General features: G+C 54.2%; 1 protein-coding gene across 2 annotated transcripts in view; it reads right to left on the bottom strand.

Moving 5' to 3' along the window:
- SEPTIN9 (septin 9) overlaps positions 1 to 21,700 on the bottom strand; it is a 151,803-nt gene that overhangs the window by 104,887 nt on the left and 25,216 nt on the right. The gene's annotated exons all lie outside the window — the stretch shown is intronic.

Consider the following 21,700-nt stretch of genomic DNA (forward strand, 5'->3'; position numbering starts at 1 on the left):
GCCACTATTTTGGACATACAAAGGGAGTTGTCGGTGTGTGTGGCACATACCCCCAGTGGCTCCCCCAATATCTGGCCTCCCTTTCTTCTGTCGTAACAAAAGTCTCAGCTGGGCACACGACTGTCCAGCTAAAGAACACATTTCCCAGGCCCCCTTGCTGCTAGGAGTGGCCATGTAACTAGGTTCTGGCCAGCAGGGAGGGAGCTGAAATGTTTAACTTTTAACACTCCTGCCCCTTCCTTCCCCTCCTCCTGGCTGGAGTGCAGGTGTGATGGCAGGAGCTGGAGCAGCTATCCTATTTCATGAGATGGAAGGTTCATGGTGAGGATGGTAGAGCAGCAAAGGAGGAGCAAACTGGGTCCCTGCCGCCCTGGGCCACCAGGACCACTTACACTTGGACCAGGATCCGGAAGAGAAGTGAACTTCTCTCTTGCTTAAGCCCCTGTTGTGTTAGTCTTTGTTGCGCAGCCAGACGGCCCCTTGACTGTGCCCAACATCCCGCCAGTCTGGGAGCTCCCTGAGGGCAGTGCAGGGCTCTCAGCTTTATGATACGGTGAGTGCACTTAAAACCAAAGGAACAGTCTAGTTCACCCAAGGTTGGTTTTGTTTGCTTGGTTTGATATTGGAAACTGGAAAACAACGATCTGAGCTTAACAGATGACAAAGACTAACATAAAGCAGAGGGGACTCCAAAAAAATACATGCCCAGGGTAGGCTGGGACCGCTCCGGCGAGTTACATATTGGATAAATCTTGAGTCACCAACACAAACATAGATGCATGCCAGACAGAACCGAGTGGCTGAGGAACAAAGGAATCGGCCACGTCAGGAACCAAGCACGTGCCCAGAATGGGGAAGGTGCTGAGGCCTGGGCTCCAGGCAGACTTGGGGTGAGACAATTCACCAGGTCATTGGGTCAGGGACGGGTTCCTTCACCTCTCTGAGCTCCCAGTGACGACCTGGTACGTTAGGAACAACATTGCCTCATCTTAGTGGTAGTGAGAGGCACGTGTCTGGCATAAAACAAGAGCTTGGTAAATGGAGTGTTTATCACCTGTCGCATACAGTTTAACCCCTTAGTTTCATAGGTATGCAAACTGGTCCCAGAGAGAGAAAGTGGTTTGCCGAGGGTCACACAGCTGTTAATGACAGAGCCAGGATTAGAAGCCAGGGCCCCCCCTCCCCCTGCAGTGACCTTGCTGCTTAAGAAATTGTCCTGCATCGCAAACAATCTTATGGTTACCGGGGCGAAGGGGGTGGGAAGAGATAAATATGGGAGTTTGAGATTTGCAAATGTTAACCACTATATATAAAAATAGATTAAAAATAATTTTTTTCTATAGCACAGGGAACTATATTCAATATCTTGTAATAACCTTTAATGAAAGAGAATATGAAAACGAATCTGTGTATATGCATATGCGTGACTGGGACACTGCTGTGCACCAGAGATGGACACATTGTGACTAACTGTACTTCAATTAAAAAAAAAAAAATATTTGTCCTGGATGAGGATAAGGACTGGGTAACGAACGGGTGAGAAATTTGGAAAGTGACGCTGGACTCTCCGGCAGTGATTCCGGACGTAATCAGAATGATCACAGCTTACTTTGAAATAGACCAAGAAGAAAAGTAAGGCGGGCCCGTGGATGGATGGAAGGTCGGATAGGCGGACAGAGAGGTGATAAACAAGCATGATTCGGAGTTAAGGGTAGCACCTATGTGACAGGTGTATGGGTGTGCACGGTAAAACGCTTCCAACTTAGCTGCCTGTTGAACAATTTTCACAATAAATGCAGGGAGGAGAGGGTAACAGGGAGCTGCTATAGCTGTTGGATCAGAGGCAGAGCCCAAAACAGAGCGTGTGCAGAATTACAGCGGGCATATGTGGGTGCATCTCTCCTTCTTCAGGTGGCAAGAATGGTGCTTACGGAGCACGTGTGCCTTAGAAGTTCACAGCCCCCTGCTTCCCCCTCCTGCTCATCCTCTCCCTACCCGGCCTGGTGGTGGAGGCCAGCCAGTGCCAGCGCTCCCTCCCGCCCCGCTGGGCACAGTGCTTGGCATATAACAGGTGCTGAGTGAAGTCAGCCCCTCCCCTGTCGCCTCGTCTGCCGGCTGGGAGAGGTGCCCTGAGCAGCCTGGTCTGTACACACAACTCACACTTGCAGACGTCTGGCGAAAAGCTTCTGCAGCTACGCCCTGGTGGCCCCGAAAACATCCTAAGTCATAAATAAAGCCGCTAGCAAAGGTGTCAGTAGCTCCCTCTCCCAGTGTTGCGTCCTGACCGCGTGGTCCTTGAGCCCCGCCGGGGAGTGTGTCTCCTGAGGCTGCCCTCCTCCACCGCCGGCAGGCACCAGGGACGAAGGACAAGGAGCAAAACAGGAGGAGGAGCTTTCCTGACGGCTGGCTGTGCGGCCACCCTTGTCTACGTTGATTATCTCCTTTAACTGTACTAGTACCTCCTTTAACCCTCACAAAGCCCCCAGGAGTTAGCTCTCCATCACCCCTGTTTCCTCCTGGAATCAGAGGTGCCGGGAGGACCAGGGCCCGCCGAGGCCACCAGGTACCAGTGGAGCTGCTGGGACGTGGGCTCAACCAGTCCGGTCCCCACATCCGTCATATGGACCAAAGAAGGCTCAAGGCAGCAGGGGCCATGGCTCTGAGCCCCTGCGGGGATTCCAAAGGCCAGGGAGACCGGACTGAAGGCCACGCCAGGTGCGAGTTTTGGGAGAAGCTGCGCGGGTGCAGTGGGCGAGGTGGGGGATCACAAGCATCTGTGCCAGGGAGGAATAACCAGGCCCAGAGGCAGCACAGCTCCCCCCAGAGGACCCGCGGTGGGCAGCCTGGGCTCGGTCCCCCAGGATGGGAGTGCTCGTTCCGCGGCAGTGTGTCTAGGTCTGCGAATGCCCTCCCAGCAGGGAGGAACTTACCCTGCACTGTTCCAACATTTAGATACTGGTTTGCTTCTGAGGATGGAAACTCGGACATGGGAGGAAGCAGCCCGGTGTGTTTCTAAAGCCTCCTCGGGTTTTGTGCGGGTGTCTCCACGTCCCTCATTGTGGGGCCTTTCAGATCTGGCAGCCGCTGTGCGTGGGACTCAGGTCTCCACCCACCAGGCAGAAGGAGCATCAGATGCACCCTGGACCCACGAGCCACATTCAGGCTCCTTGCACACAGCTGTGTGACACAAACGAACAGGCCCTGCAGCTGGGACAGAAGGCGGGGACCCCCACCCCCACCCCGCATTGGCTATTGTTCCAGAGCAGAATCCTGGCAGCCACCCCCAACCAGGGCTGGGGGCGGAGGGTGGGGGGAGAGGGCGCGTTTGCACAAGCTCTTCGCACACATGTGCCTGACAATCACCCCACATCACATCTGTGCCTGGGGGTCTGGCGCACAGCCTGCCAACAACAGGGCGCTGGCTAGTAACCCCAGCTGCTCTCCTGCCGCCACTCAGAGATGCTGTCCAAGGTGGAACAGAGAGGGTCGCTGTTTTCAAGGTCACACACCCCGAAGTGAGATGCTGGCCAGAGAATGGGGACAGGCATTCGGGCCAAAGCCATCAGCTCTCAGTCACACAGGCCCATGGGGGCGCACAGACCCCTTCATTCGGCAATTTTGTTTTTTTTGAACAGCTACAATAAGCCAAGCAGTGCAGAGCATCCGGGTGACCCAGCTCTTGGGAAACAGCTCAGTCCTTTCTCGGGCCCGGTGTCACAGGAAGAATGGGGCCTTTGGCATCACACAGACCTAGGGAGAAATCCCGGCTTGGATGAACTATTGGCTGGTGGAGTCCAGGCAAGTCACTCAACCTCTCCGAGCCTTGGTTTCCTGGTAAAACACGGGACCCGTGCCTGCCGCACCCAGTCCCGGCGGGATGATGTCCGCGGGCACCGGTACCGGCCTGGGTCAGGGCTCAGCTCACAGCATGGGATCAACTCCTCAGTGACCAGTGTGACACGCAGGCACCAGGCCTTGTGCTGCCCTCTGCCCCCTGGAGGAGATACTCAAGCGATAAGTTATCCACCCCCATCCTAAGGCACAGGGAAGCCGCAGCAGGAGGCCGGCCAGGCTCCTGAGATGCTTCTCCCAAAGCTTCCCCGAGAGGAGACATGATCAGCTCAAGGGCCACTTCCTTCCCTGACAGCGGCCGGCACCTCCATCCATGAGCAAGCCCACTGGCCCAGCAGCCGGCCCCGTGGTGGCTGGAGGGGCTTGCGGGAGTGGGTGTGAACCTGACCAGCGACCTCCAGGGGGTAAGGGGTCATCCAGCCCTCCTCCCTCCAGCTGGAAAGGAGGCTCTGGGCTGGGCAGGGGCATTTGGGGAAACCCAGTTCCCAGGAGCTGGGCCAGACCAGAAGGAACAGGCTGCAGGAATGTCCCTCAGTGCCCGCAGCAGCAGAGGGCCAAGGTGAGACCCAGACCGTGACCAGGGCCCTGGCCAGTAGGAGACGTGCTTCACATCAGAGGAGAAAGGGTAGCCATCGAGTGAGTGAGTGTGAGTGTGAGCATGTATGAATGGGCTGCACGCGGGCAAGGGAGAGAGGCAGGTCTTGGCAAGTCCCTGTACCCCTCCTGGCCTCAGTTTCCTCATCTATAAAATGGGGATAACACTACCTACTCTGCAGGGTCGTCATGAAATGAAACCGCAACAGTATGTGCAACATGCTTAGGCCCGGCGCGCCACTGCTCTAGGTCTGCTAAGAAAGTAAAACTAAGGCACATGTTGACACACTTAAAATCGAGCTTGGCATGTAGTGAACATCAAGAGCTAACGTTTTGAATCCTCCTGTGAAAACCAGGAGATGCGGCTGCCGCTGAGCCCTGCTGTGGAGCCTGCGGGGTGGGAGGGTCTCTGCCCAGAGGGGCCTGTGTCTCTGCCTGCAGCTGCGTCAAGTCCCCAAGTGCATGCGTGCGTGCGGTGTGCGCACGTGCAGGGCACAGGCCTGTGATCCCACAGACACGTGTCTCTGCACAGGCTTACCCAGCGCCATCTGACCCAGCTCTTAATGATGACATCTGGGCCAGGCACGTGGACCACGGGGCCGAGGCGCCATTTCCACAAGGACCAGGTAAACTGAGCTTTGGGTCGGCACAGGCAGCCCAAGAGGAAGAGCAGGGGAGAAAGGGTGGCAGGATCAAGCCCAGCCTGACCCCTGTTTAGAAACAGCAGAGGGCGTGGAGCCTGACGGTGCGGGGGGGGCCTTGTCAGAGGCACATTCCCAGTAATATTATACTTTGAAATTCAAGTTCTCGTCAAATGAGACGCCTGGTTTTGGCAAGAACCTCACAGGTCCCTGCTACAGCATTCCTGAACAACCTCCACATAGTCCCTGCTTGAATACTTCTATTCATGGGGGACTCAGTACTTTGCAAAATAGCCTGCTCCACTGTCAGAAAATGAAACTCGTGAGAGAAGCACCTTTTGTGTAATGAGTCAGACTCCACTTTCTGCTGCCTTCCAAGGACCTGCTACTGGTTTTGCATTTAGGAGGAACTCAGAATAAGTCCTCGCTTTCTTCTCTATCTGTTCAGAGACAGTGACTGTGGCCCAGCCCCATTCCAGTCCTGCCTCTGACCCTTCTCCAGCCTTCTCCCCAGGCAGGCCCTCTGCCAGGGTCCTCACTGGTCCGTCCACCTCCTCCTTCGGGACTGAGCCCTGGAGAGGCCCCTCTGCAGGCAGGGCCTGTTGTAGGTTAAACTGTGCTCCCTCAAAAGATACGCTGAGCCCTAAGGCGCAGAACCGGTGAATGTGACCTTATTTGGAAATCAGGTCTTGGCAGACGTGGTGGAGTTAGGATGAGGGCACCCTGACTCAGGGCAGGCCCTAACTCCAGTACCTGGACTCTTTATGAGAGAGAGTAGTGGGTGTTTCGAACTCAGAGACACAAGGGTGGTGACCGAGGTAGAGATCGAAGTGACACAGCCACAGGCCAAGGAGCGCGGGCAGCCCCAGGAACCAGGAAGGGGCCTGGAGAGGGTGCTCCCTCCAATTTCCTGTTGTTTGGGCCCCTGGGTTGTGGTCATTTGTGAAGGCAGCCACAGAACCGATCCAGGCTCTGAGTAAGGGTGGCCCAGTGGGCGTGAGGTCCCCTCCCTATGGCAGCCAAAGTCTGCATCCACCATTCTGTCCCATTGGCAAGGTCAGGCAGCCGTTCACCCTGAGCTCCAGCCAGCAAGCATCCATGGATTGTCCCACGTCCACAGCCAGGGCAGCCCCGCCGCCACGGATCACCCGTGGCTGCGGGGTGTCTCCCACCGTCCTGGTGCCCCCAACCCAGCTCACTCTGGGCATCCTAGTGCCCTGCCTGCTCCTCATCTGGCCCCAGGGTCCCAGGGCAGGCCCAGGACCTGCATCTTAGCAGGTTTACCATGTGACTTAGCCAGCTGCCCGCACTTAGCCTGGGGGGCTCTGAGCCAGTGATGGCCGAGGCTCAGTCCCATGGCAGTGTCCTGGGTTCTCTGACCTTGGCCCAGGACACCAGAAGAAGGGCCAACCCCGAGTGTGGCCACTCCGACCTCGAGACACCCTGGGGCACAGGTGGGTCTCCTGACCCTCCAGAGCCCGGGACACTGGTCACCAGGACAGGCTCTCACCTGCACTGGACACTGTAGGCAAAATCTGCTCTTCTGAATATAAACTGTCCCCAGCCACCCCCACCTTCTATTCCTTTGAATGAATAGCAACAAAAAACATGGGTTTGTGCCAAAGGTGGGGCCTGAACTTTCCCAGGGTTCAGTTTCCTGTCAGGTCTAGGTGCAACCCATAGGGAGTGCCCCCCCCCCGTGTGTTTGTGTGTGTGTGTGTGTGCGCGCGCGCGCGCATGTGTGTACATGAGTCCCTCCATAAGCAACCTGGGGAAGGGTGGAGAGGCTCCCGGAAATTCTTTCTGGTGTCAGGAAGATAGAAAAATGGAAAACGAGCGCTGGGCACACGCACGCACACCCCCCCCCCCCCCCCCCCCGCCGCAGAGGGAAGTCTCCCTGGGCTTCGGGAAACAGGACCGGACGCTGGGGATCTGAAGCTGCCCGGAGACTCCCCACCGTCTCTGTCAGTCCTTCTAGGTGTGGAAGGCGTTCCTCCCTGTTTCCACTGCAGCTCCCGTCCCCCGCCACCTCGCTTCCTCCTCGGGGCTCCTTTAATTGCCGGGCCACCTGCTCCCACCCCCACCCTCGCACTTGGGTGCGAACCACTTCCTCTGCGCGTGCGCACAGACAGGCGCACGCGCAGACACAGGCGCACGCACACACATGCACTCGCGGCGCTGGCGGGGGGCCGAGGGGCTTCTCTTCCTGGTTCCGTGGGTCCTGTTCCTCCTCTGACCCAGCTGTCACCGCGTGAGCACCCGCCGCCCCGCTCCTGTGGCCCAGCTCCCACCTGCCCACACCGTCCAGAAGTTTCTCGGCCCCCGTAAGCTGCTGCCGCAGAGCAGCTCTGAAGGCTGCAGGCGTCCGGGGCAGGCATGCTCTCCATCCAGGCCTGAACCCCAGGAGGAGCGGGGCGGGGTCGGTGCCCCGACGTCCTCATCTCCTCTCCTGGACTCTCCCCCAGCCCTGGAGGCAGCAGCGGCTTCTTCTGTGTGTGCAGCAAAACATCCCTAGCATGAAATGTGCCATTTTAACAGTTTTCAGGGGTACAGTGCAGTGGCATTTGTACACTCAGTGTTGTCCAACCACCCCCACCGCCCAGCACCAGAACTCTGTCATCTTGCAGACTAAAACTCTGTCCTCATTCATCACCGACCCCCACTCCCCGCTCCCCCCAGCCCCTGGTAACCACCGTCTTCTGTAAATGTGCCCCAGACCCTGCTCTCACTTCTGGGCATAAACCTAGACAGGGGATTGCTAGGTCACGTGGCCATCCTATGTGTAATTTTCCCAGGAGCCGCCAAACTGTTTTCCATAGAGGCTGCACCACTTTATATTCCCACCAGCAACGCACAAGGGTTCCAATTTCTCCACATCCTCCCCAGCACGTGTTATTTTCTTTCTTTCTTTTTTTTTTTAAACAACAGCCATTCTAATGAGCATGAGGCGGTGTCTCACGGCAATTTTGATTTGCGTCTCCCTGATGATTGGTGATGTTGAGCATCTTTCCAGGTGTCTGTTGGAGAAATGTCCTTTCAGGTCCTTTGCCAATTTTTTAATGAGGTTGTTTATTTTTTTTTTCTGTTACTGAGTTGTAGAGGGTTTGTTTTTTTTTTTTAATATATTCTGGATATGAATTCCTTATCAGATATATGATTTGCAAATACTCTATCCCATTCTGTGCATTGCTTTTGCGTTCTGTTGATAGTCTCCTTTGACGCACAACAATTTTTAATTTTCATGAAGCTCAGTTTATCTAGTTTTTCCTTTTGTTGCCTGTGCTTTTCAGTGTCCCACCCAAGAAATCGTTGCTAAATGCAATGTCACAAAGCTTTCCCCTGTGTTTTCTTCTAAGGTAATTACTTCTTGTATTTGGTGTCTCTGTGTTCCTCAAAGTCCTCTTTGACCCTTGCAGTAGTTAACCACCTTTTACCAGTTATTAATTCTTCATATCACACTCTGCTGTTTAAATTACCGGTGTGGTTTCTGTTTCCTGCCTGGGCCCCAACTGATACACCAAGCAAGTAGAAAGAAGGAAGTAATGAAGATAAGAGCAGAAATCAAGGAAATGGAGAATAGAAACAAAATTAAGCCAAAAGTTGGTTCTTTCAAAAAGATCTACAGATCAATAAACTCAGAGCCAGACTGATACGGGAGAGAGAAAAAGAAATAGAGAACATAAATTACCAATGTTAGGAATGAAGGGTTAAGCCTAAGGCCTCATAGTCGTTAAAATGATGATGAAGGAATATTATGAACAACTTCATATGAATCAATTCAACAATGTACATGAAATGGACAAATTCCTTCAAAATAAAACTTACCAAAATTGATACAAGAAGAAGTAAAAAGCTTGATTAGCTCTCTCTATATTAAATAAATTTATACTTAAGTAATACTTAATCTATATTTAATTAAATATTAAATTGATTTAATACATTTAATACAAACACTTAATTTGTAATTTAAAAAAAAAAGCTTTTCAAGAAGAAAACTCTAGGGAAGGATGGCTTCCTTAGTGACTTCCACCAAACATTTCAGGAAGAAATAACACCAATCTTGTGCAACTTTTACAGCAAATAGAGAGAAATTCATTTCATGAGGCCAAAATAACCCTGACCAAGACATTACCAAGACAAACTAACAACAACAAAAAAAAATACCATACCAATATCCCTCATGAATCTACACAAAAAAATCCTTAGCAAAAAACTAGGCAAATCAAATCCAGCAATATATAAAAAGGATTCTGTATCGTAACCAAATTGGTCTTATTCTGGGAATGCAAGCTTGGTTTACTATTCAAAAGTCAATCCCTGTAATTCACCTTATTAATAGAACAAAGGAGGAAAACAATGATGATGGCAATAGTCACAGAGAAATTATTTGGCAATAGTCACAGAGAAAGTATTTACCAAAGACAACATCCATGCTTGTTAAAAACTCTGGCAAATTAGGGATAGAAGGGAATCTCCCCAGTCTGACAAAATCTATATTGAACATTATAAGTTCCGGCACAAGGCAGGGATGTCCCTGCGCCACTTCTATTCAACATTGTACTGGTAGTTCTAGCTAGTGCAATGAGACAGGAAAAAGAAATTAAAGGCATCAAGATCAGAAAGAAAGAAATAAAACTGCCTATTTTCAGAGAACATGGTTGTTTACTTAGTAAGTCATAAAATATCTACAAAACGAGTACTAGAATAATAAATGACTTTGACAAGGTCACCGGACACTGTATTTTTATGTAACTTTATAGCAGCAATAAACAATTGAAAATGAAATTTAAAATACATAATCGAATATATAGTCAGTTACGAATAGCGCTAAAAAATAAAAGTTAGAAATAAATTTAACAGTTGACAGGAAGATCTTTTCGTTGAAAACGACAGAACAGTGTTATTCCGTAGCAATTAGAAAAATGCAAATAGGACTTTAAAAACGGAGGCATATGATGCTTATAAGATTAGAAGACTCAATGTTATTAAAATGTCAGTTCTCCCTAAACTGACCTACAGATTCAATGCAACCTCAATCAAAATTCACATAGCATTTTTGTGGAAGTTGACACCCTGCTTCTAAAATTTATAAGGAAATTCAAAGGACCGGGACTATCTAAAGCAATGCTTGGAATGTATTGGGAGACCTCATTCCAAGGCCAATCATAAAGCCACATTAATCAAGACAGTGTGGTACTGGCAAAAGAAGAAAAAAAATACCAATAAAACACAGAGTCCCGAAATAGAACCATGTATACACAATTAATTGATCTTCCACAAAGGTGCCGAGGTAATTCAATGGGGTAAAGACGTCTTTTCAACAAATGGTTCTAGAACAACTGGATGTCCATACAGAAAAAACAACACAATGGACCTTAACCCCCTATGTCATACCACACACAAAAATTAATTCGAGATGGCTTCTAAATCTCACATAAAAGCTCTAACTATAAAGCTTCTAGAAGAAAGCACTGAAATTATCTTCACCACCTGGGGGTAGGCAAGAGTTCCTCACAAAGAACACAGAAAGCAGTAACCACAAAGCAAGGACTTTGTTGAATAACTCCATCAAAATTAAAATTACAAACTTTTGCTCACCCAAAGCTATGTCATTAAGAAAGGGGTAGGAAAGCCACAGACTGGGGGAAAAATGTTTGCCATTCATCTATCTGACAAAAGACCAGTGTCCGGAAAGAAGAAGAACAAGTCGAACAACCCAGTTTTAAAGTGGGCAACAGATTTGAAAAGACAGTTCACAAAGGAAAATACACGAAGAGCCAATAAGCACATGAAAATGTGCTCAACAGCATTACTCATCAGACAAACGCAAATTGAAGCCAGAGCGAGACAGCGCCACACGCCCACGAGGACGGCTGCGTCGCGAAAGAGCGACAGCAGCAGGCGCTGGCGGGGATGCGGAGCATCCGGAACGCTCCCATGTTGCTGGTGGTTGAGTAAAATGGTCCAGCCACGTGGGGAAAGGATCTGGCAGTTTCTTATAAACCTAAACACACATCTACCCTCCGGCCCAACAATTCTACTCCTTGGTATTTACACAAGAGAAGCATATGTCCACAAAAAACTTGTACAAGAATCTTTATTCATAAGAGCCCCCATATGGAAACGGCCAGGGGCCCCTGCACAGAATGGCTACAAAAAACACCCATAGAATATTTATGCAATGAACATGAAGGCTGTGCAGCAATCATGGAACAACTACTGTTACCTGCAGGAACATACATTATATATGCAATATGTAGATTATACATAATACGTATTTTACCTATGTATATTCAGACTGGCAAAATTAATCAGAAATCTGGTTGCCCCTGGGGACGTGGAGGCAGAAACTGACCGGGAAGGGACGCGGATGTACTATCTTCTGATAGGAGCTGGGATACAGTGTACGCCTATGTCCAAATTCAGGGAATGGTACCCTTAAGATCGATGTGCCTCATGGTACGTAAACTTTACCCCAAAGAAAGGAAAAGAACGGTACACAAATGCTGGACTCCAGTTAGTGAAAAGCAAGCCGAACCGTCTGCAGGGTAATGGGGACTGCTGTCGGCAACTTATTTTGAAACGCATCCCCCGGAACCACACGGGGTGCTGGCGGGTGGAGGGATGGGCGTGTGAGGAAGCGAACAAGGAAGACGCGAGTCGGGGACCCAGGCGGTGGGCCGGTGGGTGCTCACACTGTGATTCTTTCATCGTTCCCGTGGGCTTGAAATTTTTCGTAGTCAAAAGTTGGAAATTTTTAAAGGAGACTGAGACATGTCAGCCAAAAATAGGGAGGAAAAAAGAGGTGGTAGGTGACCCCTTCCCCAAAGCCCTGGGCTCTCAAATCTTGCGGGCTTGGCCAGGTTTAGGAGCACCTCGGGCCGGTCTCCAGCACTCCGGGTCCCGTGACACAGGAGGTGCCTCCCGTCCTCACGGTAGTTCCCGGGCTCCCCACCTGCCACTTCCCTCGCTGGCTGCGAGCAGCCACCGTGGGTGGAAATGACACCCGGGCAGCCACTTTCCACAAATTCAGTGAAAATAAAAACCCGGTAGGGGCTGGGCTCTGGAGAGCCTGCAGCGCCACCTCCTGGAGGGAAGGCTTTCTGCACCCGAGTTCCCGGGCTGGCTTGGGTTCCACTTCACAGGGGTCCATCTCCCAAGGCTCAGACAGGCCTCACTGCAATAAATCTGGGCGCGAGGCACGGCGGATGCCTGTCTCCAGAAGCCAGGCCCCTCTGTCCAGCCCCCCTCAGAGGGATGCTTGCTCCCCTTCCCCTCATAGCTGCTCTCTGCCAGCTGGGGGGCGGCAGGGGCCACAGGGTGTTCCTGGGGGTGCGCCCCCCACCCTCAAACACTCGTCACTGAGGCACAGCCCAAGACCACCCTCTCTAGGTGGTGGACAAGCCCCCTAGCCCCTTCCCTCTCCCTTGGACATTGTGGCATCAGGACCAGGATGCTCTGAAGACCCTTGAACTTGGAAAAATGTGGAAATCAATCATTCTAAAGCTGGCGTTCTTCAATTATTATCAGACAACAACACTGTGACATCTCACTTGGTGAGCATGGCTGAGGGCCCCGCATCCTTGGATGCAATGTGCCACGTGGAGAAGGCACCTGGGCTGGAGGGACAAGCCAGCCAGGGCTGGGCTGAGCAGATGGGTGGGGGCCAGTCTGAACACCAGGGGCAACTGGGCCAGAGAGGGACACAAGCCTGAGCAAAGCCACAGAGAGGGAGGGCTTGGGCCCTGCGGTGACAGTCCCCTCCAGATGCCCTGCGGAGGGTCGAGGATCAGGCTCTTTGAGTAGCAAATGGGGTTCCTGGGGCTTTGACCAAAATGTCCCCTCTCTGGGGTGGGTGCACAGGCACTCATTGTCCTACTAGAGAGAGTCCTGAATCTTTGTCCCCAAGTCCCACCCAGCCCTCTCCAGGTGAGCAGAAACAGTGCCAGGAAAGGACAGATGAGGAATCCAGCTCAGGCTGCCTGAGGGCCAACTCCAAGATGCCCCTGAAACAGGCGTTCAGACCACACCAGCAGGAGAGGGTCGGTCCCCTGACCAGTGAGCCCCATCACAGTACACGTCCCAGGAACCACCGCCTCCCTGACACCGAGCCCTGGGGGCCGCAGCCAGCAGAGCAGGTCAGGTTCCCGGGTCCCTGGGCGGCTCTTTGCTGCCACATCAGCTCTGATTGTGGGACGAAGCCGGGCTCTGTGCGGAGGGAGCAGGAGAGATACTCGGCACACATGGGACACAAAGGTTCCCTGCACCTGCCTCTCTGGGTGGCACAGGACACAGAGGGGACATACTGGACCCTCTCCTGGGCAGGAGGCAGGGAGAGCAGCTGGGAGGACTTGTTGCGGCTGGGGAGAGGATCGGCCTTGTGGGGAAGAGAAGGGATGCAGACCCAGGCCGGAGAGTGGAGAAGGGACGCAGCAAGTCCCAGCAGGATTAAGGCTGGGACGGAGGGGGAGGGCCTGCAGCCCAGGGTCACACGGGCTCCTCAGCCCCCAGCCCCGCCAGACTGGCCACCTCATTTCTCCTGCCTGCCACCCTGGGGACCAGGCCAGCACCCATCCCCGGCTTTGGCTGCCACTCCACCATGGCAGGAGGCTGCCTTCCCCCAACCCCCAGGGCCAGTGAGGAGCATTCTGTATTTCCACACCTTCCCCAGGGTCAGGGGCCCAGAGCTGGGGAGAAACCTGAGGCTCGGAGGAGCCAGTAGGATGGGATGGTGTCTCAGACACACTGGGGACATGCGGCCACTACCCAGCACACCCGGGGGCACAGGCAGGCGTGTGTGTCATACTGGGGCACGTGATGTCCCTGCCAGAGACTCAGGGCCCAGGAGGTACAGAGCAGGAGGCCCAGAGTCACGCCTCCCCCTCCAACGCCTGTGCGCCTTCCTTGAGGCCACCCGCTCCTGGGGTTGCCTTCCCAGGACTCGGGATGCCCTACCCTCCGCCAAGCAGGGCCCAGACCACAGCCAGCAGCCTCTGCGATGGGACTGCACAAGCACTCCCTCCCAAAGACGGCAGCACGCGGGGCAGGGCGGGCAGGGCGGGGCAGGGCTGGCTACCACGTCAGTGGGTCCAGCGGCCTCTTCAACCACCAAGGTCCACCCAGCAATCAGAGGCCCTCCCCTTCCAACTGCAGAGTGACAGCAACGGCCTCCCCTCCAGGCCCCGCCTCACCCCGTCTCTCCTCCCAGCCTGCCACAGGCCGTTCTCAGCAACCACAGGGCGCTCGGGTCCTGCCACTTCCTCCACGTGGCACCCATCTCACCGAGGAAAAAACAAACCCTTCCCAGGGGCTCCAAAGCCCAGCATGACCTGACATCCCCCACTCCTCCCCGATCTTGCTGGCCGCACACCTGCCCCTCTCCTCTAGGAACACAGCCCAGCCACCGGCACCCACGTGATGTTCTAACCGCAGGGCCTTGGCCCTTGCTGTTCCCTTTGCCTGAATGTCCTTCCTCTGGATTTCGGCCTGGTCTGGTCCCTCTGGCCATGTACGTTTCAGCTCAATGTCACCCCTTCAGGGACAGTGTCCCTTAATCCCCCGACACACACACACACACACACACACCTATTAACAATCACATCACTGGCTCTTTGCTTCATTTAAAATCATCTACCGCTGTGTGTATTGATTAGCTGCCTGATATCCAGCTCAGACTGCCAGTCCCAGAGGAGCAGGGACTGGACCTCCCTCGCTTCTCACTGGAGGCCCAGAACCGAGGAGATGCCTGCACAGAGTACGACCTCAGTAAACATTGGCCTGACACTTGGACGGGGTGTCACGACCCGCCATGAACTCAAAGCGGAGAACACAGACGGGGTCCTTGATTGTTCACACTGTCGGGCAGGAGGGAGCCCTGGGAAAGTGAGGAGGAACGGGGCGCTGGCCAGCGGGCTCCTGACCGCGAAGCCAGGCGGCTCTCACACCCACCTGCTCCAGCAGACAGGCCCCGCTCAAGGGCATTTGAAAGGTTTTATAGCCAAGTTTCAGAGCTGGTGCCTCTTTGCTAATTTCCAAGGGGTGTGTTGCTTTGTTTTCTCAGCTTTGCTCATGTCAGAGTTTCCCCACTTGGGGGAAAAAAAAAGAAAGGAAAAGAAAAAAAGGAGGGAGGATGTGAAGGTCTAAGGCAGGTCCCAAGCCCACAGGCAGAAAGGGGTCCCCAGGAGCCGGAATCTGCCTTGCTATCTGTCCAGAGTTCACGTGAGGCCTGTGGCCCAAAGCAGTTTCCAAACGTGGGCTACCTGTCCCGGGGGCCTCTCCCCAGTGTCTCCATCAGTCTCCCCTCGACCCCACGCTTGTCCCAAGGGGAGCCCAGTCCACCACGGAGCCTGTCTGCAGAGTCCTCGTGAGGGTGACGAAGGCGGGACCGTGGTTGGAGGGACCTCAGGACCAGGGCTTCGGGTGGGATGTTCTGGACAGAGGTTTGCGCCCAGGCTGGAAAGGAGACAGTGGGGATGCCCAGCTCGGAGCAGGAGGCAGGTGGAGGCCAGGATCGCAGAAGTAGAGAAGGGGAGTGGCTTCCTGAGAAGGAGCAGGGAGACAGACCGACAGACACTCCACTCCACTCCACTCCCTGACACACAGCCAGCCTCACACACAGTCCACAGAGTGGTGAGAGCACGGAGAACAGGGGGCGTGTCTAGGCTGGCTGGCCGCATCACCAGTCCCGGAGGACCCAGGCCTGCGTTGCCGCAAGCAGAGCACAAGTCCAGCCGTGTCCTGGGTCACGGCTGAGCCTCCCAGGCCGGCCTGAGGGGACGGACAAGGCCAGGCCCAGCCCAGGATCTCCCCACTTCCTGCCACGCGGTGGAGCCAGCCTGGGTGTGAGAAAAGCAAAGGAATGAGTCCAGAGCCCAGGAACTTGGAGCCTCATCTCACACCATATACACACAGTAACTCCAACTGGATCAAAGGCCTGAACGCGAGAGCTAGAGCTCTAAGCCTCTGAGGAAAAACACAGAGGGAAAGCTCTGTGGTGCTGGGTGTGACACCAAAGGCGCAGGCAACGAGAGGAAAAACAGGTACATTGAGCTCCACCAAAATTAAAACCTTTTGGTGCATCAAAGGAGACTGTCAACGGAGGGAAAAGGCAACACACCGACCGGGAGGAAGTGTTTGCAAATCATTTATCTGGCAAGGAATTAATATCCAGAATAAAGGTTTAAAAACTTCTACCACTCAATAACCCAAAAAACAAACAACCCAATTTAAAAATTGACAAAGGACCTGAATAGACCTTTCTCCAAAGACGCACAGATGGCCACCGGGTCCGTGGGAAGATGCTCGACGTCGCTAACCGTCAGGGAAACGCAAATCAAACCCGCAGTGAGGGGGGAGGGTGCAGCTCAGGGGTGGAGCGCGTGCTTAGCATGCACGAGGTCCTGGGTTCAACCCCAGGGACCTCCATTAAAAAATACTAATTATAAAATAAAACAAACCTTAATTACCTCCCCCTCTGCCGAACAAACCAACCAACAAAACCACAATGAGATACCACCTCACACTCATTAGAATGGTTGTTATTTTAAAATAATAAAATCTTTTTTTACAAAAAACAGAAAATAACACGTATGGGGGAGGATGTGGAGAAACTGGGACACATGTGCACTGTTGCCGGGGATGTAAAATGGTGCAGCTGCGGTGGAAAGCAATAAGGCAGCTTCCCCCAAGACTAAGCCTGGAATTACCACACGATCCAGCAAATTCTCCTTTGAGGTCTCTACCCAAAAGACCTGAAAGCAAGTATCTATACACCCATGTTTACAACAGCACTTCTCATAACAGCCAAAAGGTGGAAACTACCCAAACGTCTCTCCACAGATCAAACAAGATACAGTCTATCTCCACAATGGAATGTTATTCTGCCTTAAACAGCGGGGAACTCTGACCCCTGCCACCACATGGAGGAACCCTGAAGTCATCCTGCTAAGTGAAGTAAGACAGTGTGACTCCACGTCTGTGAGGAGCCTGGAGCAGCCAGATTCGCAGACAGAGAAAGCAGAAGGGTGTTTGCCAGGGTCAGGCAGGGGCGGGGGAGGAGGCGTCAGTGTTTGATGGAGTTTCACTTGGAGAAGTTGAAGAAGCTCTGCAGACGGAAGGATGGTTGCACAACGGTGTGGACTCACTTAACGCCACTGAGCTGTACACCTAAAAATCATTAAAAAGGTAAACTTTGTCGTGTACATTTTAGCCCAATTTTTTTAAAAAGGGTCCGGAGTCCAGGCAGAGGCGCAGGCACCCCAGGTCCCCACAGTGCAGAGCGGGGCAGGGACCGCCCACGAGGGGCTCAGGGCAGTCTCGGTCTCACGTGACGTCACTACTTAAGGCAGTTCTTTACCGCACAACAACATGATCTTCGTGCCAATGCCTTAGCAGGACTGTACATGGAAACAAACCCCCTAATCAGGAAGATGGTGGACAGACCAACGTGGGGCTCAAAAAAAGGAATGACGAGGCACCAGGCAAAGGCGCCCTTACCCGGCAGGCTGACCCAGGTGCCGCGCCTCTCCATCCTCGGTCCGCTGTGTCCCCAGGGTCTGCCCCTGGCCTCACCTCCAACCCCATGGTGGCGGTGCACCAGCGGGGGACACAGGACAGCTCCCGGCAGGAAGGGGAGCGAGCAGGCGCCTGGAATTCCACACGGGGCCAAGCTTCCCACACCTCGCCAGGGGTCAGGGGCCCAGAGGAAAGGCCAGCAGCCAGAGTGGGACTCCAGGGGATCTCGAGACACAGAGTCATCCTGTGTGTCCCAGGACACGTGGGCACTGGAAGTGGCTGAATGGTGCCCCCACCCCAAATTCACATTCACCTGGAACCTATTCGGAAAAAGGGTCTTACAAGCGTCATCAGGATAAGGACCTTGAGTTTCAGTCATCCTGGATTATCTGAGTGGGCCCTAAACCCAGGAACGAGGGTCCTTACAAGAGAGAAGCAGCGAGGGGAGGATATAGCTCAGTGGTAGAGGGCCTGCTTAGCATGCACAAGGCCCTGGGTTCAAGCCCCGGTACCACCATTAAAAATAAATATATAAATAAATAAACCTAATAACCTTTCCCTAAAAAAAAATAAAATAAGTTAAAGAAAAAAAATTAGAAGCAGAGGGAGATTTGAAACACAGAGGAAGGCTGTGTGACAACAGAGGCAGAGACCGGAGGGAGGCAGCCACCAGCCAAGGATGCCAAGGTGTGCTGGTCACCACCAGGAGCCAGGATACAGGCCTGGAAAGCATCCTCCCTCAGGGTCTCCCGAAGAAGCCAGTCCCGCAGGCACCTTGACGCTGGACTTCCGGCCTCCAGGCCTGGGAGAGATTCAGCCACTGTTGGTGTAAGCGCCCCGGTCTGTGGGACTTGGTGACAGCATCTCTAGGACCCCAGGCCCTTGCCAGTCAGAGCTAGAAGAGGAAGAGGCCAGGAGGGCTTCAGGCTAAGCTTCTCAGCTTGGAGACAAGGAAAGGAAAGCCAGAGAGGGCCAGGCGGGTCCAGGAAGCTGATGACTGCAGCGGCTGCCCAGGCCAAGGGTATCAAAGGCCCAGGGACCCAAAGACAGGAGGGGGCAGCAGAGTGAGGACGAAGGCACGGTTCCCATGGTGGGGGCTGTCCAGCTCCCGGCCTGCCCCCTCCTCCCATAGCCATGACACAGGAGTCCCCCGAGCAGAGCAGAGTGCCAGCTCTCTCCTCCTGGGTGAGCCAGGGACAGACGTTCGGTGACAGTGTGGCCTGGCCCCCTGAGGCCCCCACACCAACCTTCACGACCGAGCAGAGAAACGTCCACATTCCCTGCTGACAACTCACCCGCGTGGCCATTTCCACCCTCCCCAAGGCCCAGCTGAGCTCAGTTGCAGCCCTTCAGTGGAAAGTTCCCTTCCTGGAGATTCTCCCTGCTGAAACACAAGTACTTGGAACAAGATAAAACTGCTTGATTTGTAAAAGCCACAAAGCCAGTCCAGAACAAGGGAAAAACGCCGACCCTTGGCTGGAAGGAGCAGCCTGTGTCTCAGCGGCCAGGCACTGCTCCGTGACTCATCCCTGCCCTGCTGACAAGCCCTCCAGCATCTTCCCAGGGCAAGGCCGCAGCCTCCAGGGGGTTGGAGGGTGCCTGACAGCAGAAGAGGACCCAGCCCTCGGGTCACAAACCAAGCGGGGGTGGGGGGGGGAGCTGGGTGCTCCCAAGAGAGGGAGGAGAGAGAAGATCTGAGGTCTCCTGTGGCCACTCGCACCTGCCCCAAGCCCCCTCCCCACAAGCCCTTCCTGGACAGCTGCTGGGCAGTGGCCAAGAGCCAGCCAGACACGCCCAGTGGGGCATGAGCAGGGACAGCCACTCCTGGAAATTGGCATGTGGGGTGTCTGGCCAACAGGCGCCCGGCCAGACACACTCAGCATCCTGGCCCCCAGCCCCACCCCTACCTGGTGGGTGGTGGGGACAGGACAGAGGCAGACATCACAACGCCTTATGGTGAGAAAAAGGGGAAGCGTCTGTGAGAAGGAGCCCCCGCAGCAGCAGGGGTCCCCAGAACAGGCTCAGAAGCCCACTGGCGGTGGGGGATGCTGCCCCGGGCAGGCGGACCCAACACCCGCCTGCCACAGATTTAGAAACTGAATCCAGGGCTGCAGAGGGACGTGCTCAAGGTCCCAGCGGGGAGAGGGTGGACCGAGCTTCCCCAGAGACTGCTTATGCTCCGAGTTACAACTTAAAGACAAGGTCTGACCAGGTTTGAGGAACAAGGGACGACAACTGGGGACTTTCCTTTTCATTCATATCTGTAACCAGTTTCTTACTGAGCTTTGAAAGAAATAGGTATTTTTTAATGAAAACGCATCCAAATGAGGATTTCATAGAAAGTACCAACTTTTCCTCAGGCACATCCTGGAGAAGGTCCCCACTTCATCTTTGCCATGCTGTCACCGGCCGAGGTGCTCAGCACAGATGTAAAGGCACAGAGCTAACCGTTTTCAAAGGCAGTTTTGTTGAGTTTGTGAAAAGCTCCTGGAGTTTGCTCAGCCCAGCACATTCTAAGATGTTGCCATGACTTCTGGTTCCCCAGGGAACCCCTTCTGGCTGTTGTACCCCGGCTCCCTGGTCCCCTGGTGGTCACCCATCTAGGCTGTGACTTGGTCATCTGTGAAATGAAGGCTGGGCCAGAGGCCCCTGCCAGCCAAGCCAGTGGAGTGACCATCCTCCCAGGCCCCGCACGGGTCCTCTCAGTGTCCCCGCCCTGCAGCCCCTGCCAGCTGAGAACAGGGAGCCCTGGCTCTGTGCCCCGTCCACCCTCAGCTGGCCAGTGTCACTGAGCTCAAACACAGACGAGACGCGGTTTCACCAGCCGTGCCTTCCAAGGATCTCCGTGGCTGCCCCACCTCCCGCGGTCAGTCGCAGTCCCATTTGCGGCATGGGACGGGGTTGGGGAGGAGGGCACGCGCACACACCCTGTGAGCAGCTCCATTCCCAGGGGCCGCCAGGCAGCCCTGACATCACATTGGGATCCGATCAGCCCCTAGAGCAGCAGGCAAGGGGCCGTCTTCAGAGGAGCCACCAAGATGCACCTTCATTCCCCAGGCCCCCCCCCCCACATTCACACAGTGGCAAACAAGAGACCAGGCCAATGACATGTGTGGGGTGACATTCTTATCCTCACTTTGACCCAGGGTCAGCTCAGAACACCTGAAGCCCAGAGGCTGATGCCCCAGGATGTCTCAGGCCTGCACAGTGTACCCCAGCACCTGGCTTGCGGGGTGCGCCCTAAGCAGCAGGCCTTGAAATGAATTGGAATTACTCGTGACTATGTCAGATGCCGACACAGTACACCACGCCTGGCTGAAGATCTGAGGAGGCTTGCCCTGGAAAAGAGGGGCTTCTGCGGGGTGACTTAGGAGGGCGGCCTCCTTTCCATTCGTCAGTTCCTGCCCAGCCCCAGTGGGTCTGAGCCCGCTCCCTGGGGGCTGCCAACGTGAACCACTTGGCCTGCATCCCGTATGGGGTGCGGGGAACCAATTCAGGCACCTGGAGGGTCCCTCCAGCCCAAGAACCAGTCGTCTGCCCTCACTCCTTGCCCTGATGCGACACTCAGATGTTTTAAACGGTGATTCTGCCCCAGAATCTGAGCAGGGCCCACCACTCTGATCTTTCTGTCCTAAAACATCCCTTGGTAACCGTGGATCATCACTCCCCCCACCCCGCTTCGTCCAGGGTGCCCAGGTGAGTACAGTGACACCAGCACCCCCAAGAGGGAGTCATCTTGGCTAACTCCCCTGAGCTTCCGACAGAACAGGACAAGGTCTCTGTGCTGTGCGTGTGTGCATGCACACACACACACACACACACACACGCACACACACACACATGCACACACACACACGCTCCCTCTTGCATTTGCACGTCTTGTCTGGGCACCCGGAGCTCCCACCCCTGTAATCAACTCCCGGGAAGGCACCAAAATGCTATTTCAGGGAGGAGACCAAGGCGGCCTTGAAGACAGACTTTGGTTGGCAGTGAACAAACAAACCGCATCGGGGACAAACAAACCACAACCGGCGTCCTGATGCCACCGCCTGGGACCCCAGTGCCAGAAGTGGGTCCCCCCACCCTTTCCCGGAGACCGG

Source organism: Camelus dromedarius, chromosome 16 (genome assembly GCF_036321535.1).
Source record: "Camelus dromedarius isolate mCamDro1 chromosome 16, mCamDro1.pat, whole genome shotgun sequence".
In the NCBI taxonomy this organism is placed as follows: Eukaryota; Metazoa; Chordata; class Mammalia; order Artiodactyla; family Camelidae; genus Camelus; species Camelus dromedarius.